Source organism: Hirundo rustica, chromosome 2 (assembly GCF_015227805.2).
Source record: "Hirundo rustica isolate bHirRus1 chromosome 2, bHirRus1.pri.v3, whole genome shotgun sequence".
NCBI classification, from domain to species: Eukaryota; Metazoa; Chordata; class Aves; order Passeriformes; family Hirundinidae; genus Hirundo; species Hirundo rustica.
The window spans coordinates 25,274,281-25,287,129 of record NC_053451.1 but is presented as its reverse complement, the minus strand read 5'-3'; the positions used below and the strand labels follow the sequence as shown (position 1 = coordinate 25,287,129).

General features: G+C 44.8%; 1 long non-coding RNA gene across 1 annotated transcript in view; it reads left to right on the top strand.

Annotated features, from left to right (window-relative positions):
* Positions 1-3,722, top strand: part of LOC120749606 (uncharacterized) — a 32,117-nt gene extending 28,395 nt beyond the window's left edge. The window contains exon 6 of the long non-coding RNA XR_005699690.2: positions 3,318-3,722. This is a non-coding gene — a long non-coding RNA (uncharacterized LOC120749606). The remainder of the gene's footprint in view (positions 1-3,317) is intronic.
* Positions 3,723-12,849: the final 9,127 nt, after the last annotated feature.

Here is a 12,849-nt window from a genome sequence, read left to right as displayed (position 1 = left end):
GGTTCTGGGTGCCATGAATGCAGATGGGGGTCATCCTTTCCCCTGCCACTTAGGGGTTTACACAAGATCAATGTCCTCGTGGTCTTTGCTCTGAGGTATTTGCTCTCCTTTGCATCTCACACTGCCTGTGTGTTTGAAGGTGCCCTCTAGAAATTGGCTATCTGCTCCTAAAATTGGCTTTAGCTCTCTCTTAGCTTGAGTGGCAGTGACCTGTATCTCTCTGTCTGAATCACCCAACTTTATTCCCAGCTCTATCTTTATATCACATACAGAAGGATCGTTTTTGGTATCTGAGGGAAAAAGGTGACTTTTATCAAATCTTTGACAGGCCCTTACTCCAAACAAACAAAAAAAAAAAGTAGCTGCATCTAGTGATCCACATAACACTGTTGTCCCCAGCACAGGGTTCTTTAACCCTGTGTGCAAGAAGCCAGTCCATGCACAGAGTAGAGATATTTTATTTCACGTCTTTGTCGAGATGGGTGATAGGTGTTAAATCCACAAAGCTAGCACCTTCAGTATGCCAGGTGCTCATTTTTATACTCTTTGAACAATAAAAAACCTGCCATTTCCTGTATTCTTAACAACCTAAAGCTATGGCAATTGGTTTTTCATTCTCTCCTCTTGGTTTAAAGATACAGCGCACATTTATTTTACTGTGCATGCTCTTAGAGGAAGGGGCTTTTATGAGTAAGGGGTGATCATAGCTTATGTATGGGCACTTTACTATGCTAATGATCACAAAGTTCAAGCTAAATGGTTCTTTGGCTTCGTAGTTTGATTCATAGCACCCTCCTGTTCTTACTCCTCAGGTTGTGGCTTTTGGTTCCTACAGGTTTTGTTTTTCTCTCATTTTTCATAAATTCTTTTGTTTTTCCTGTACTATACTCCAGTGATTCAGTGAATTTATAACTTTTAACCTTCTCCTTTGTATTTAATTTCAACAACATGACTCCTTATGAAGATTCCAGAGAGCATGGGTGCTCTTCCTTGCAGAGGAGATGGCTCCACCTGCTCCTGTGACATCTGTCATAGGGAATAAATGATGGACTATGGGGACACAACAATTTGGTAGTCTGGACATGTCTGGGTTTCTGGAAACCAGAAACCACCTCGAATGAGGGGAAGGAAAACTGCTTCCTGCTAATGAATTAGAGTCACTCAGGATGGAGTCTAAGGGGGAAATAAATGATTGTGGTGCGTGTTTGTGTCCATATGAGTCCCCTCTTCCTAACGACCATGTTAATGTGCTCATAAAAAGATATGGTGCAGGGGGGACGTGACTGTTCAGGCTGATTAGCATTTTATGGCAGAACTGAGCTCCATGACAAAGTGCTGGCTGGGTGGGCTGTTCTTACAACCCAGAAAACTCTACTTTAAGATGCTGAAACTGTAAGTTTCTTTTCCTTATTTTGAGTGCTATTATACCAATAATAATATTAATTACTACTGGCCTTTGAGGGGAGTTGCAATCCTGCAAATCCCATGAAAACACAAGATGGTGAGGGAGTTTGGGTGACTCAGGTGAGTCCTAACTAGAAGTGCTCCGTACTGGCACAACAGGACAGGGAAGTAGGCTTACAGAAATACCTGCAATAACCTGCAAAGCACGACTGAGGTCCTGGGGCCTCTTGGACCTACTCACCAGAATAACTGGTATTGAGTCCCAGTGTCTTGGCCATACCAAGTCTCCCTCTGCAGTTTGCTCTTTGCTTTCAGTGAAGTATTAACTCGGCTTTGCTTTTGGTCCAAACTCATGTGTACCACAGTTCTGTATTGCTTTGCATTCTGGAGGCATTTTTTGGTAGTGTTGCATGATCTACGTCCCCATTTATGTCAAGCATTAATGCTGAAAGGAGGTATGAACTGGTAAAACGGGGTACCAGAGAAAAAAGAGGGTTTCAATCTGGTTGCAAATATAACCTAGAGAGCACCAGCCTTTCTGGCACTGGGATGCTGCAGATATTCATGCAGAGAGTCTGTTCCTCAGAGCTGCAGAGCAGGTTCAAGCAGCAGGGCTTTGCGAGCAGGGAGCAGCTCCTTACGTGAGGCAGCAAGCAGAGGGACCCTGTGACGGTGAGCATTTATCCGACGTGCTCCGTGTTGCCTCTAGTGATGGAAAGGCTCCATCTGGTTAGAAGTCTCAGTATATAACTGCTTATCATATAATGTCACTCGGAAGTCAATTTTTTTTTTTTTTTTGAAGGGGGGAAGTGACAGGTATTGAATAGCCTAATGTCAAGAGAATAACAGGTTTTACGCCAAGAGATTTAGAAATGTGAGAGAAGTGGTTTTCAGGGCAGATCAATTCTGTGAGTGAATGTGGCACATTGTGCTGGAGAAGGGATGCAAGCCCAGCTGCTGAAAACTGGTGGGGGAAACTGCAGTGGAGCAGGTAAGTTGAGCCATGCATCCTGCTTACATGTCTGTGCCTACACACACGTAATTAGTAGCGAAGACCTCAATCAGCATCCTGCCTTTATTCAGTCATGTGTGTAAGCCTGGGTTTCTTTATGTACATGCTAAAAACCATTAGGATAGGTCTCTCTGGAAAAGCTGGAATAGCCTTCTGGGCATTGGGAATGATTAATTCTAGGCACATACTCGAATGCATACTGAATAGGTGACCGGAGCCATATGAGATACTTGCAAGGAAACCTGAAAGCGTGTAAGACTCTGCACTTCTTATCTTGCTGCTGGCTCCATCCTGGAGCTTGGCAAACCATTAAGAAAAAAATGTAATTTCACAATTGTGTAAATTTCTCATAATGCCTCTGTTGAGTGTGTGGCTCCCTTCCCTTCCTCCACACCCTCTTCTTCCCAGCGTGCTGTCTGGGAACACAAGGGTATTACTGATATACATGACTGAATTGCTAACACACTTAATTTGAGGACTTGGAGAAGGAGTTTGAAATCAAGAGAATTTAGTTGAAAACCCCACAAGTAGGTTTTCACACTGGAAATGCTTATCAGCAGGATAATGGATAAGCAGGAGGTTACCAAGTGTGGCCAACTGGGACTAAGCATTGCAGCTCACAAACAGAATATTTGGAGTCACTCTACCACCAAAATATGTGACAAAATAGTATATTTAACATATAACAGTATATAAATTCTAATAGCTTATAGGTGTATTTGCACGGCAATCTTCCACAAGCTGGAAAGAGGAGGGAAAAAGGCTCACGCTTCATGGAGCAAAATATTTGTTATTACAATTTACTCTGTTTGCCTCAGTTTGTCAAAGGGACCCTGTTTTATTATTTCGTGTGTCCCCACCTTGCTTATGATCTCCTTTCAACCTCATGTGAACGTTGCAGGCAGGATGGAACCCACAGGAATGGAAACGGGAATGTTTTACCGAGCCTCACCAGTAAGCTGAAAACACCACGATGAAGTGCCAAGATGAGGTCTTCACTGCAGCTCTCAATAAGGTGCTTTGCTTTCTCCTTGTAGAAGCCAGCAGTGAAGCAGTTAGTGGCTGTGGTCTTTCCACTGCCTGGGAGCCATGGGAGCCTTTGAGAGGTGCAGGAGGGTTCACTTCTCTGAGCTGTAGCTTTGGGGCTTACTTTTGCCACATGTTTCAGCTGAGAAGCTTAAAATCTCACTCATTCAGATTGTGACAGCTCCACAGCCCTGCAGCTATGCTTCCGTGAACCTCTGAAACAATTGCCCAGAGATCACCCAGGAATGTTCTTGAACACTGTAATGGGCACTGAAACCTTGGTAAAGCTGAATGCAGCCTTCAGCCCCTGCCTTGCAAATGACTGGTGCTCCATCATCTTTGTTGATGGGCTGTCGGAGGGTGTTAGCAAACACACAGGAGCCCAGACTGAAATTTAAGACACTGGGAGATGTCCTTGCACGGGCCTGCTTGCCATGAGCTACCAGGCCTGCTCCTGATTGCAGCTCCCAGCATTGCAGAGCAGTACACACAAAATGAGCTGGCAGCCTGCCCAGGCTGCATATGGTGGCTGGAGATGGGGTACATTTGGTGAGGAATTGGGAAGCTGTGATGATAGGGAATAATAGCAGCTATTTCTGCTATGGGATCATTATGTTCTGAACAAAGATGTGCTTTTGATGAGAGTGGGATGAGTGGTAGGATGTTTTGGCTTGTCATACCTACGGCTTTGTTCATCTTTTTTGAATGAGCGTGTGTAGTGCTAAGAGGGCATCAATGGCTTTCTTCTGGGGAAAGGATGACTTTCGCTCCACAGCGGAAGCAATGAAGGATGTGCCTGAAAAAGAAGTCCTATCAAGAAGCCATAGCAGCGACATCCTTCTTGGCAGAGATATGATGAAAGCCAGTAACTGAGATTCGGATCTCTCCTTCCAGGCAAAATGAAGCTGTCCTTTCTTGGAGATGAGGAAAAGGCTACTGCTTAAAGCATGAGGCAAAAATTATGAGGGCCAAGAGGTTTCCAGGATAATAGCAGCAAAAGCATGGATGAAATGAAGTGAGGGAAGCAGTTGGAAATGTGTCACTGAAAGCAAGCAGGTAGATAAGATGTGTGGGACACAGCACTAACTGTAGAAGTAGACCTGAAAATAATGAGGGAGAAAACTGCTGCTCATTATGGTTTCTGCTACATTCAAGGAGATAAGGCTTGACGCTGGACTTCTTTTGAAATAATCAGGATTATTCCAGTTAGCTGACCCAATTCAATTCCAGGACTGGAGTTCTCCATCTGTGAATACTGCTTAATTGCTCAGTGCAAAGGAACGGCAGTGCCAAGGCCACCACTAAGGTCTCAGTCTCAGTTCCATCGTCTTGATCTCTGGTCTCCTGACAGAGACTCATGGTATTGAAACAGCTGTGCTTGAGTTTCCTGTATAAACCATGGTCTGCTCATTGCAGACTTGTAGAGGAGTGTGTTTGGTACCCAGAAGGGCAGGCATGATGGAAGAAATCTCTGCCAACCAGATTTTATTTTTACTCTGTTCTTCTCTCTCAGGAAAAATCTTACTTTTTTATTCGATAGTGGCATAGGTTATGCCATACTGTAATCTTCTGAGACTACAGGGCATACTGCAGAGGAATCTGGAGAACGAAACTTATGATTTAAAGCAGTGTACTGCCAACTTCTCATATGGGGAGAGAGACATGAGCTTGAGGGCTTTCCCTGTGTTTCTCTGAGGTCTCCAGGAGTTTTTCATAGCAGCCTCTGGTGAAAGAAAGTCAAAATCTTTCTACTGAAGAAGGACCTCACTGCTTCTTTTATAGTGTGGACTAGTGAAGGAGACTTGTCACACCAATCGTCCCATCACTTGTGCCTTTCCCGCCAGTACTGCCAGCACTCAGTTTAGCACTAAACCAGGAGATCCCTGCTGATATAAACCAGAACACCTCTCCAGACCTATGTACACAGGTGGGGCATGAGGAGTTAATGTCTGTGACCCTCCCTAACGGGTCTGTAAAGGCACAGCCGTGAATCTAGACAAGGACTGGCTTGAACTGGGACAAAACGTTTAGTGTTGCATTGAGCCGTGCAGGAAAAGCACAGCTGGGGTTGGAACACAGCTTCAAGACAAGGAGCAAAATGGCATCCCCACTCCACAGTGTGATTTTTCCAGCCCTTAATTTCCTTTCTGTGGCCTTTTGCCTGCTCCTGGTGGCCAAGAAGCCCCAGTGGAACCACAAAGGATCTGTGTCCTGTATGTAATCTGCTGTATAGGGATTTTTTTCATGCTAGCCATACTGCTGAAAGTTGGCCTTTCTAAGAAGAAATCACCAGCCGTACAAACTCTTGAAAGCGTGGCCAGGAAGCCAAGGCTGGGGATGACGCCCAAGTGTTGTAATATTCAGATTTGGGTCCGAGGTCTGAGCCCAACCCTCTTCTCTATTTCCAGTGCAGAACACTGGGATCTGGTAGCAGGATTCCCATGCTGCACACGAGCAGGAGCACTGTAGCAGAAACCAGAAGTAAAAGGTTTATTACAGAGCAACCAATTGGTATCTTAAACTCACTAACACCAGCTTGGCCTGAACTACTTCCTTTACTAACTTAAATAATTGCATCCTTCTAGCCTTTGATGCCAGAAAGAAGGAGACTGCATCTTTAAATAGAGGAGAAAATGATAGGGGTGAGGTGATCTGATTAGTCTGTAAGATGAGCGGAAATTAGTTATTTTCATCCTTAATCACCCACAGGATGGGCCAATTATCGAGCTGTTAGAGACCTATTAGATGGTTGGGAACTCACCCTTCCTCACCTTCCTCCCATAACCCGGCATGAAATTATTGAAGTCACTCAATTTCACTCTCATTGAAACCCACGAAGAGAGATCTCACAGCTGAGCATGGGGTGGTTTCAGAGGCCTTTCTCTAATGACGGGCGGCACTCCGGCTTCCAGAAATTGGTTTATCGATTTTACCCAAGCCACCTCCCTGAAAATGCAAACTGCACTTTTGCAGGAAGAGTTTTATCTATATGTTTGTCTGTCAGCCTATCTACTCGTCTATCTATCCTCTTGCTTGACTAATCTGAGAGAGACAAACAAACTTTTAACAGCTGCCTGTCCAATCAATGCAGCATGTTTATCCACTCCTGAACAAACCTTCATTTTGCATGTGTATTTGCCAATGTATTCGATGAGTGCTGCTTATGAACAGTTGCATCCTGTGGATTTCCCACTAATTGGATTTCCTAAGTGTGTTTGTTGCTCGGTACTGCTGTGGTAAAAGGTGATGGGTCAGATCCATTCGCATAGCATTGGTCTCCTCCTTCCCTACCTCTGACTGGGTAAAAGTTATTAACAGAATGAAGAAGGCACACAGAAGCCATTGTGCTTTGGAAGAGGGAATCAATAATTTGAGGAAGGAGGAAGAGTGAAATTAGGGTTAGTTCTTTTGAGTTGAATTTGAGGCCCCACCATTAGGAAAAAAAAAAAAAAAAAAAAATTAGATTGTGGGGTGAGAGTTGAAATAGTTTTTTCCCATCACACTCACAGAAAGTTCTGTGCCCCATCCCTGGAAGTGTTCAAGGGCAAGTTGGACGGGGGCCTGAGCAACCTAGTCTAGTGGAAGGTGTCAGGGGGGTTGGAACTAGGTAATCTTTAAGGACTCTTCCAACACAAACCATTCTACGAATATATGACAGAGCTGATTGCGGGGTACTGAAAGCTGTGACTCCATCCTTGCCCTTGCATAGCCACCCGTACTTCAGCACCTTTAGCAGAGTGTTGTGCAGCACCTGAGGCAGAGGATGTGGTTGTATGCTCCTATGCCTAATGCTGGACTGCATTTGTGCCACCCCTCTGTCTGGGGGTTGTAAACTCTGCTCCTGCTTGGAGCTCTGTGTTGCTATATGGTGTAAGGGGCTGGAATTTTGAATCACCAGAAGTGACAGGATGCTTTCATTTTCCTTCGTGCAGTTTTGAGTAGAAGTTGGAATCCTGCATGTTGGCTACTTAAATACTTTTGAAAATACTCAAATGTGTCTAGCTGCATCTTTTACATTTTCAGATGCAAGCCCACATTGTTTCAGGTAATAAATGTGTTCATTGAATATGGTCTGCAAACTTTTGCCAATGGCTGACACTGGCCATAATAGTTGTCAGAAAAAAACCCTCTGAATTGCTGACCTAATAGCTCAGTTCAGTTGTGTAAATTTAGCTGCCTTTTCCCCTGCTAAAGCTGCACATGGGTATCTGAAACTGCTGCAGATTACCAAAGACCAGCAGGGCACCTATGTGCTTCCAGAGTGGTAGCTTTAGCTCATGTGGGAATTGTCCCATGGCTTTAGATGTCTGTGTTTAAGCAACTGAATTGAGCCTCCTAAACTCTAGGAAAGAAAGACTTCTGTGCTGGCAGCCCTGTAGCAATCTGGTAGCTTCTCTTGCAAGTCTCCCCCTCCACTGCAAGAGTGCATAAGCATTCCTCTGAAAACTGGCAGCAGTGTGCCCTGGGAGACGGAAAAGTAGTTTGAAAGATTTAAGGGCTTATGCCAAAAGGAAGCTTCTGATTCTTTTTGGAAATAAGATGATTAACCCTAGTCTGATTCCGAGTGCATATCCCTTTCTGGATGCAGCTGGAGCAATGGAGGAGGTTGCCTACCCTTTTACAGCCAGCTATGCCACACAGATGTTAGTATGAGCAGTTTGCCAAGGCAGTGCCCATCAAAATGACCCCACTCGGCTCTAATCTGCTTTATTTTAACTGCTGTGGGTTAGGAAATGATCACACAAGCAATTTCCCTGGCAGGTCTGAGAGGGTGGCACCTTCCCCTGTGGTTTGGTAACAGGCAGCTCTGCAGGCCCTGCAGACAGTAGCCCCAGCAGACATCTGGTCTGTCTTACACCTTCAGTCACCAGATGATAGCTCAGTGAGTCATGAAGAATGCAGCCTCTGTCTTCTGTAGACCTTGGGAGAAATGCTTATGTTATGTGCAATGAAAATGAAATCAAGAGGAGTATGTGGGATTTGTCATTTTTAGTTTAATGGGCAAAAAAGGCCTTGGGCAGATTATTCATGCAACATAGCTCATTAGCTTAATACCCAGTGTTAGAGCTACTGATAAGGGTAGGTTTGATACAAGAACCTGGGTATTCTTGGACCCTCTACCAGAGACCATGATCCTGCTGTTACTGCAAATATTATCTGAGGCTTGGGACATTTAAGGCATGGAAGTTAGTTTCACCTTTAGCAGCCTTTGGGCAGGTTTTGGTCCCAATCATATCCATGCCCTCTGAAGGACTGTGGATTGTTTTCAGAGTTGTGCCTGTATAATTGAGATGAGAACCATCCCCTTTCTGTCTGCTGCATCTTATCTGTGGAAGGGAGAGGGACAGATCACTCTTGACTGCTCCCACTACGTTTGCTTGCTCTTTAAATCTTCTGTACATTTGCAAAACACATCCCACTCTGGATTTGCAAGAGGTTTCACGGACACCTGCAGAAGCATCACAGCAGGTATTTATGGACACAAAAGGGAAGACTAGGCTTATTTAAACTAGTCTTCTGTTTTGGAGTGTTTTCTAGCTGTTTCATACAGCTCAGCCTTAGGTAACTAATTCAGTGGGGTAGCTAATGTGCTGCAGATCGTGCATTGGGCAAGCAAGAACAGGGCTGATTTTAATGATATGCTACCATCTGTAGAAACCATTTAGGTACTATGGTTTTGGGTAGCCTGCAAGGACCTGATAAATGCTGCTGCTCTGTGCTGGAAGTTACTTGATTGAACTGGCTGTTGCTGTTGCTGTCAGCTCCTCAGCTGTTAGTTAATCTTTCTTCTTGTGGCATAGACCTACTTGGCAGGAGCTTCATACCCCTCCTCACTCCTGTCCTCTGGGCAGAATCTGCGAGCCTCCCTCTCCATGATTGCTTCAGCTGGCAGGTCCTCCTCACCCTCCCATCTGATCCCAAGTGGACTAGACCCACAGGCATAAAAAGTCATTCTCTTCTAGCTCCCTGCGTCTGGGTTTAACCTTCACCAACCTCGGTTTCCTTTCTTAGATTTGCCCCAGTTGAAGGGCAGCATATCCTTGACCCAGACAAAACAGATGGCATCTCCCTATGTAACATTCAGGCACGAATTTCGTGCACAGGCTGAAGGAGAGGGCTCAGACAGGTCTGTTCCCCCTCATTAGCTTTGTCTGACATCACGCTCCAAGTCATGGGGCCCAGGAATGGTTGTGTGGCTGCGCAGAACCGTGCCCCTATCCATTTCTCTCCTGGATGTGGCTCTGGCAGCACTCATGTCTGCCTTTGTCTGCCCTTATATACGGATCCCATGAGGCTGGGCCCTCTCAGATCCACAATTTAATCACAGAAAGCTGACATGATGCTGAAAGTGATTTGTTGCGGCCATGCTGGCAGTTAAGTCATTGCCAGCAATTGCATCCAAACTCCATAAATTGCTAGCATGGACTGGTGATGGGGAAGTATCATGGCTGTCATTTCAGCACCCGCAGCACGGCTTTTCACCCCAGCCAAGATTTTGTGCTGGGGGTCTAATGGGCTTCAAATCCTGTGCAACCAAATTCTCCACTAGTATCCCTTCACTGGGTTGCACAATGGGAAATTGTGCCTCCTGTTCTTAATGCGAACACAGCCTTAAAAGAAAGAGTCTTATGGGGGAGGGAGAGGTGGAATTGTGACCTGAAGTATAAAAAACAGATGGGTGTAATTCAAAAAAATTCAGTGTTGCAGAGAAGAAGGGCTGGAACAAAGGAGACTACCATCCTGCTCCCCAGTCCTGAAAAGTCTGAGAAGGAAAGCATTCATAACTCAGAGCTTGTGTTTGTTTTAGAGTAATCTGGGATTTACCTAACTTATTACAGCTTTAGTGCATAGCAGCAGTTTCAGGAGCAAGGGCATGAAAAACATTAGATCCAGGCAAATAGAATGTGTCAACCCAGAGTAGTAAGAGTCATCAAGCTTATCTATTTTTGTTTTGTTTTTAACAACTAGTGGGAAAAATAAAAACACGTTTCTGGTAAACTTTTGCCCCCTACTGCAGTAAACCATGGCTTTGTACAGTACATTTCACAGAAACTTCGACAAACAGAAATCTGGGTAAAAGCTCATTTTGGTGTAATGGGAGTATTTTGACAATGCTTTCCAACTCCTCTCATTCTGTGATCCTGAACAGTCAGGTCTCATTCTTAAGCCCACCACAGAGGACCTTGCAATTTATATCCATGAGATATGGATAGGGCCAGGGTATGTGATCATGTATTTGTACTCTACTACACCAGGGATTTTACTTGAGAAAGACCTGCACCATCAGAGTTGTTCTCTCTCGAATAATTAGGAGGAAAATGTTCTCCACAAAGAAAATTTATCTCTGACTGTCATGGGAGATGTTCTCTGAAGAAAGCTGGAGGAAGATAGATGCTTGGCTGGACATCTCTGAGATTTTTCAGGCGTGCATGGTTTCAGGTGGATTTAGTGTTGTGAAAAAGGACAAATGGAGGAATGTGAAGACTGACGGTCTGATACTACCTCCTTCTAAATTTTATATGAGCAAACTTTCCTTTATCCAGACCTAGCCCTGCCAAGAGGCTTTTTCCTTTCCCTCTTGGTTTTTGTGCTCAGGAAGACCTTCTGTCCTCCCAACTCCTCCTCAGTCCTGCAAAATGCATGACAGTGTAACAGCATTGACTTCAGCAGGGTTGCTCATGTCTGGTACTTGGCTTTAGTGAGAGATGATGTAGATCTCCTGAGCAGAGAAGGAGATCAAAGGTCAACAGACTTGGGCTGGATCCCTGATTTCATCACTGAACTGCAACATGATTTGGATGAGGACTGTGTTTTCTCCGTTATTTACTTCTTACATCTGTATTTAATGGCCCTTACCCATGGCCAAATAGCTCTTGAAGTGTTGTCCACCACCGGTGTACCAAATCTTGCTTGCTGAACACCTAGTGGGGTACCTAACCCCACGAAGGTGTTTTATTAGCTGTGGATGAATTTGTTCACCCGTTGTGCTCATCACGGTGCTTCCTGGGTGCAGCTCTGTGTCCAAGAAATCTGCTTCCATTCTGGTGTCCAGAAAGAAGCCCACAACCCCTTCTGTCTCACCCCTGAGCACAGCAACCCACTGCTGCCACAGAGGGTGTCTCAGACCGCTATTCCACCTGGTCATTTCCCCACCCCAAAGGACGATCATGCCTGTCTTCCCCCAAATCTTTCATCAGTTTTTAATATTTTCTCATTATCTCAGATTTTTTCCGCCTATTTTTGTAGAGCTTCCTTTCCTTAACACAGCATTAAAAGGAAGGATAAAAAAAGAAACAAAAAATGTGTGAGAGCAGAAACACGTGTGTCCTCCCCATTCCCTGTGCCCTGAGAAGTTGATTTCTTGACATGCAGTCCCTTTGGGCGACCTATGGAGCCCTACCGGTGCCATCTGATTTGAGTCTCTTCTCCATTAGCTTGGTCCCCATGTCAATGGAACAGGAAAGATCCACTGACAGGTTGATGTTGCTGGGTCTGTTCAAGATCCAGGCACGTGAGGACCTCTCACACTAAATCTGTGGGGAACCAGCCCTGGAAAAGCAACAAAAGAGCAGGGCAGGAAAAGCGGTCTGGGTCAAGTGCCTTGTAGCCCCGACAAACCTGTTTTGAGGTTGCAGGTCATCACACGAAGGAAGACCCTTCCTACCACTGTGTAAGACAGGGTTTGCTGGCCCTGTTTAGCAGCCTGATTTCATTCTTTAGAAAGCATCCTAACCACACACAGACAACCAAAAGCCTCCTGCTTGTTTCTTAATCGGTGTTCTGTACTTCAGCCTGTTACTGTAATTTGTGTTCTCTCTTAATCCTTAATCCACCTACATTTTCACCTTCCTGGAAAGCCCTCCAACCTCAAAACTCATTCCCAATAACCCCCTTAAACACCTTTTTCAGCTTCCTTACCTAGTCCTCCAAGTTATGTGTTCCTTTTAAAAGGCTCACACACGTAAATGCCATTTTTTACCATGAGGAGGCAAAACCCCTTCCAATTCCTTCTGCCATCTGTTCCTAGAGGATTTATTTATTTTTCAAAAGCCACACTTCTGATGCTGGAAGTCTGGGGTCCTAATCCCTACTGTCTAGAGGCTTTTCAGTTTAGTTACTGGATTTCAAACAGTTCTACAGCATAATGTTGTTCTCAATGATACACTAATGGTGTGTCCCTCCTTCAGCCTAGGAAATGGGCCTAAGAGTTAAACCACATGTTTAGGCCATTGCAGTTTCCACTGGGAATTTGGATCCTTAGCTTTATGTGGATATCAATAGAAGTAAGGCTAATAATTTTTCCGTATAGGTATCAGGGATAGGTGTGTGTGAGAAAGGCAGGGGAAGGGGCTGAACAAAGGTTAAAAAAAAATAATTAGCTTTTCTGCCCTCTCTTGCCAGAGATG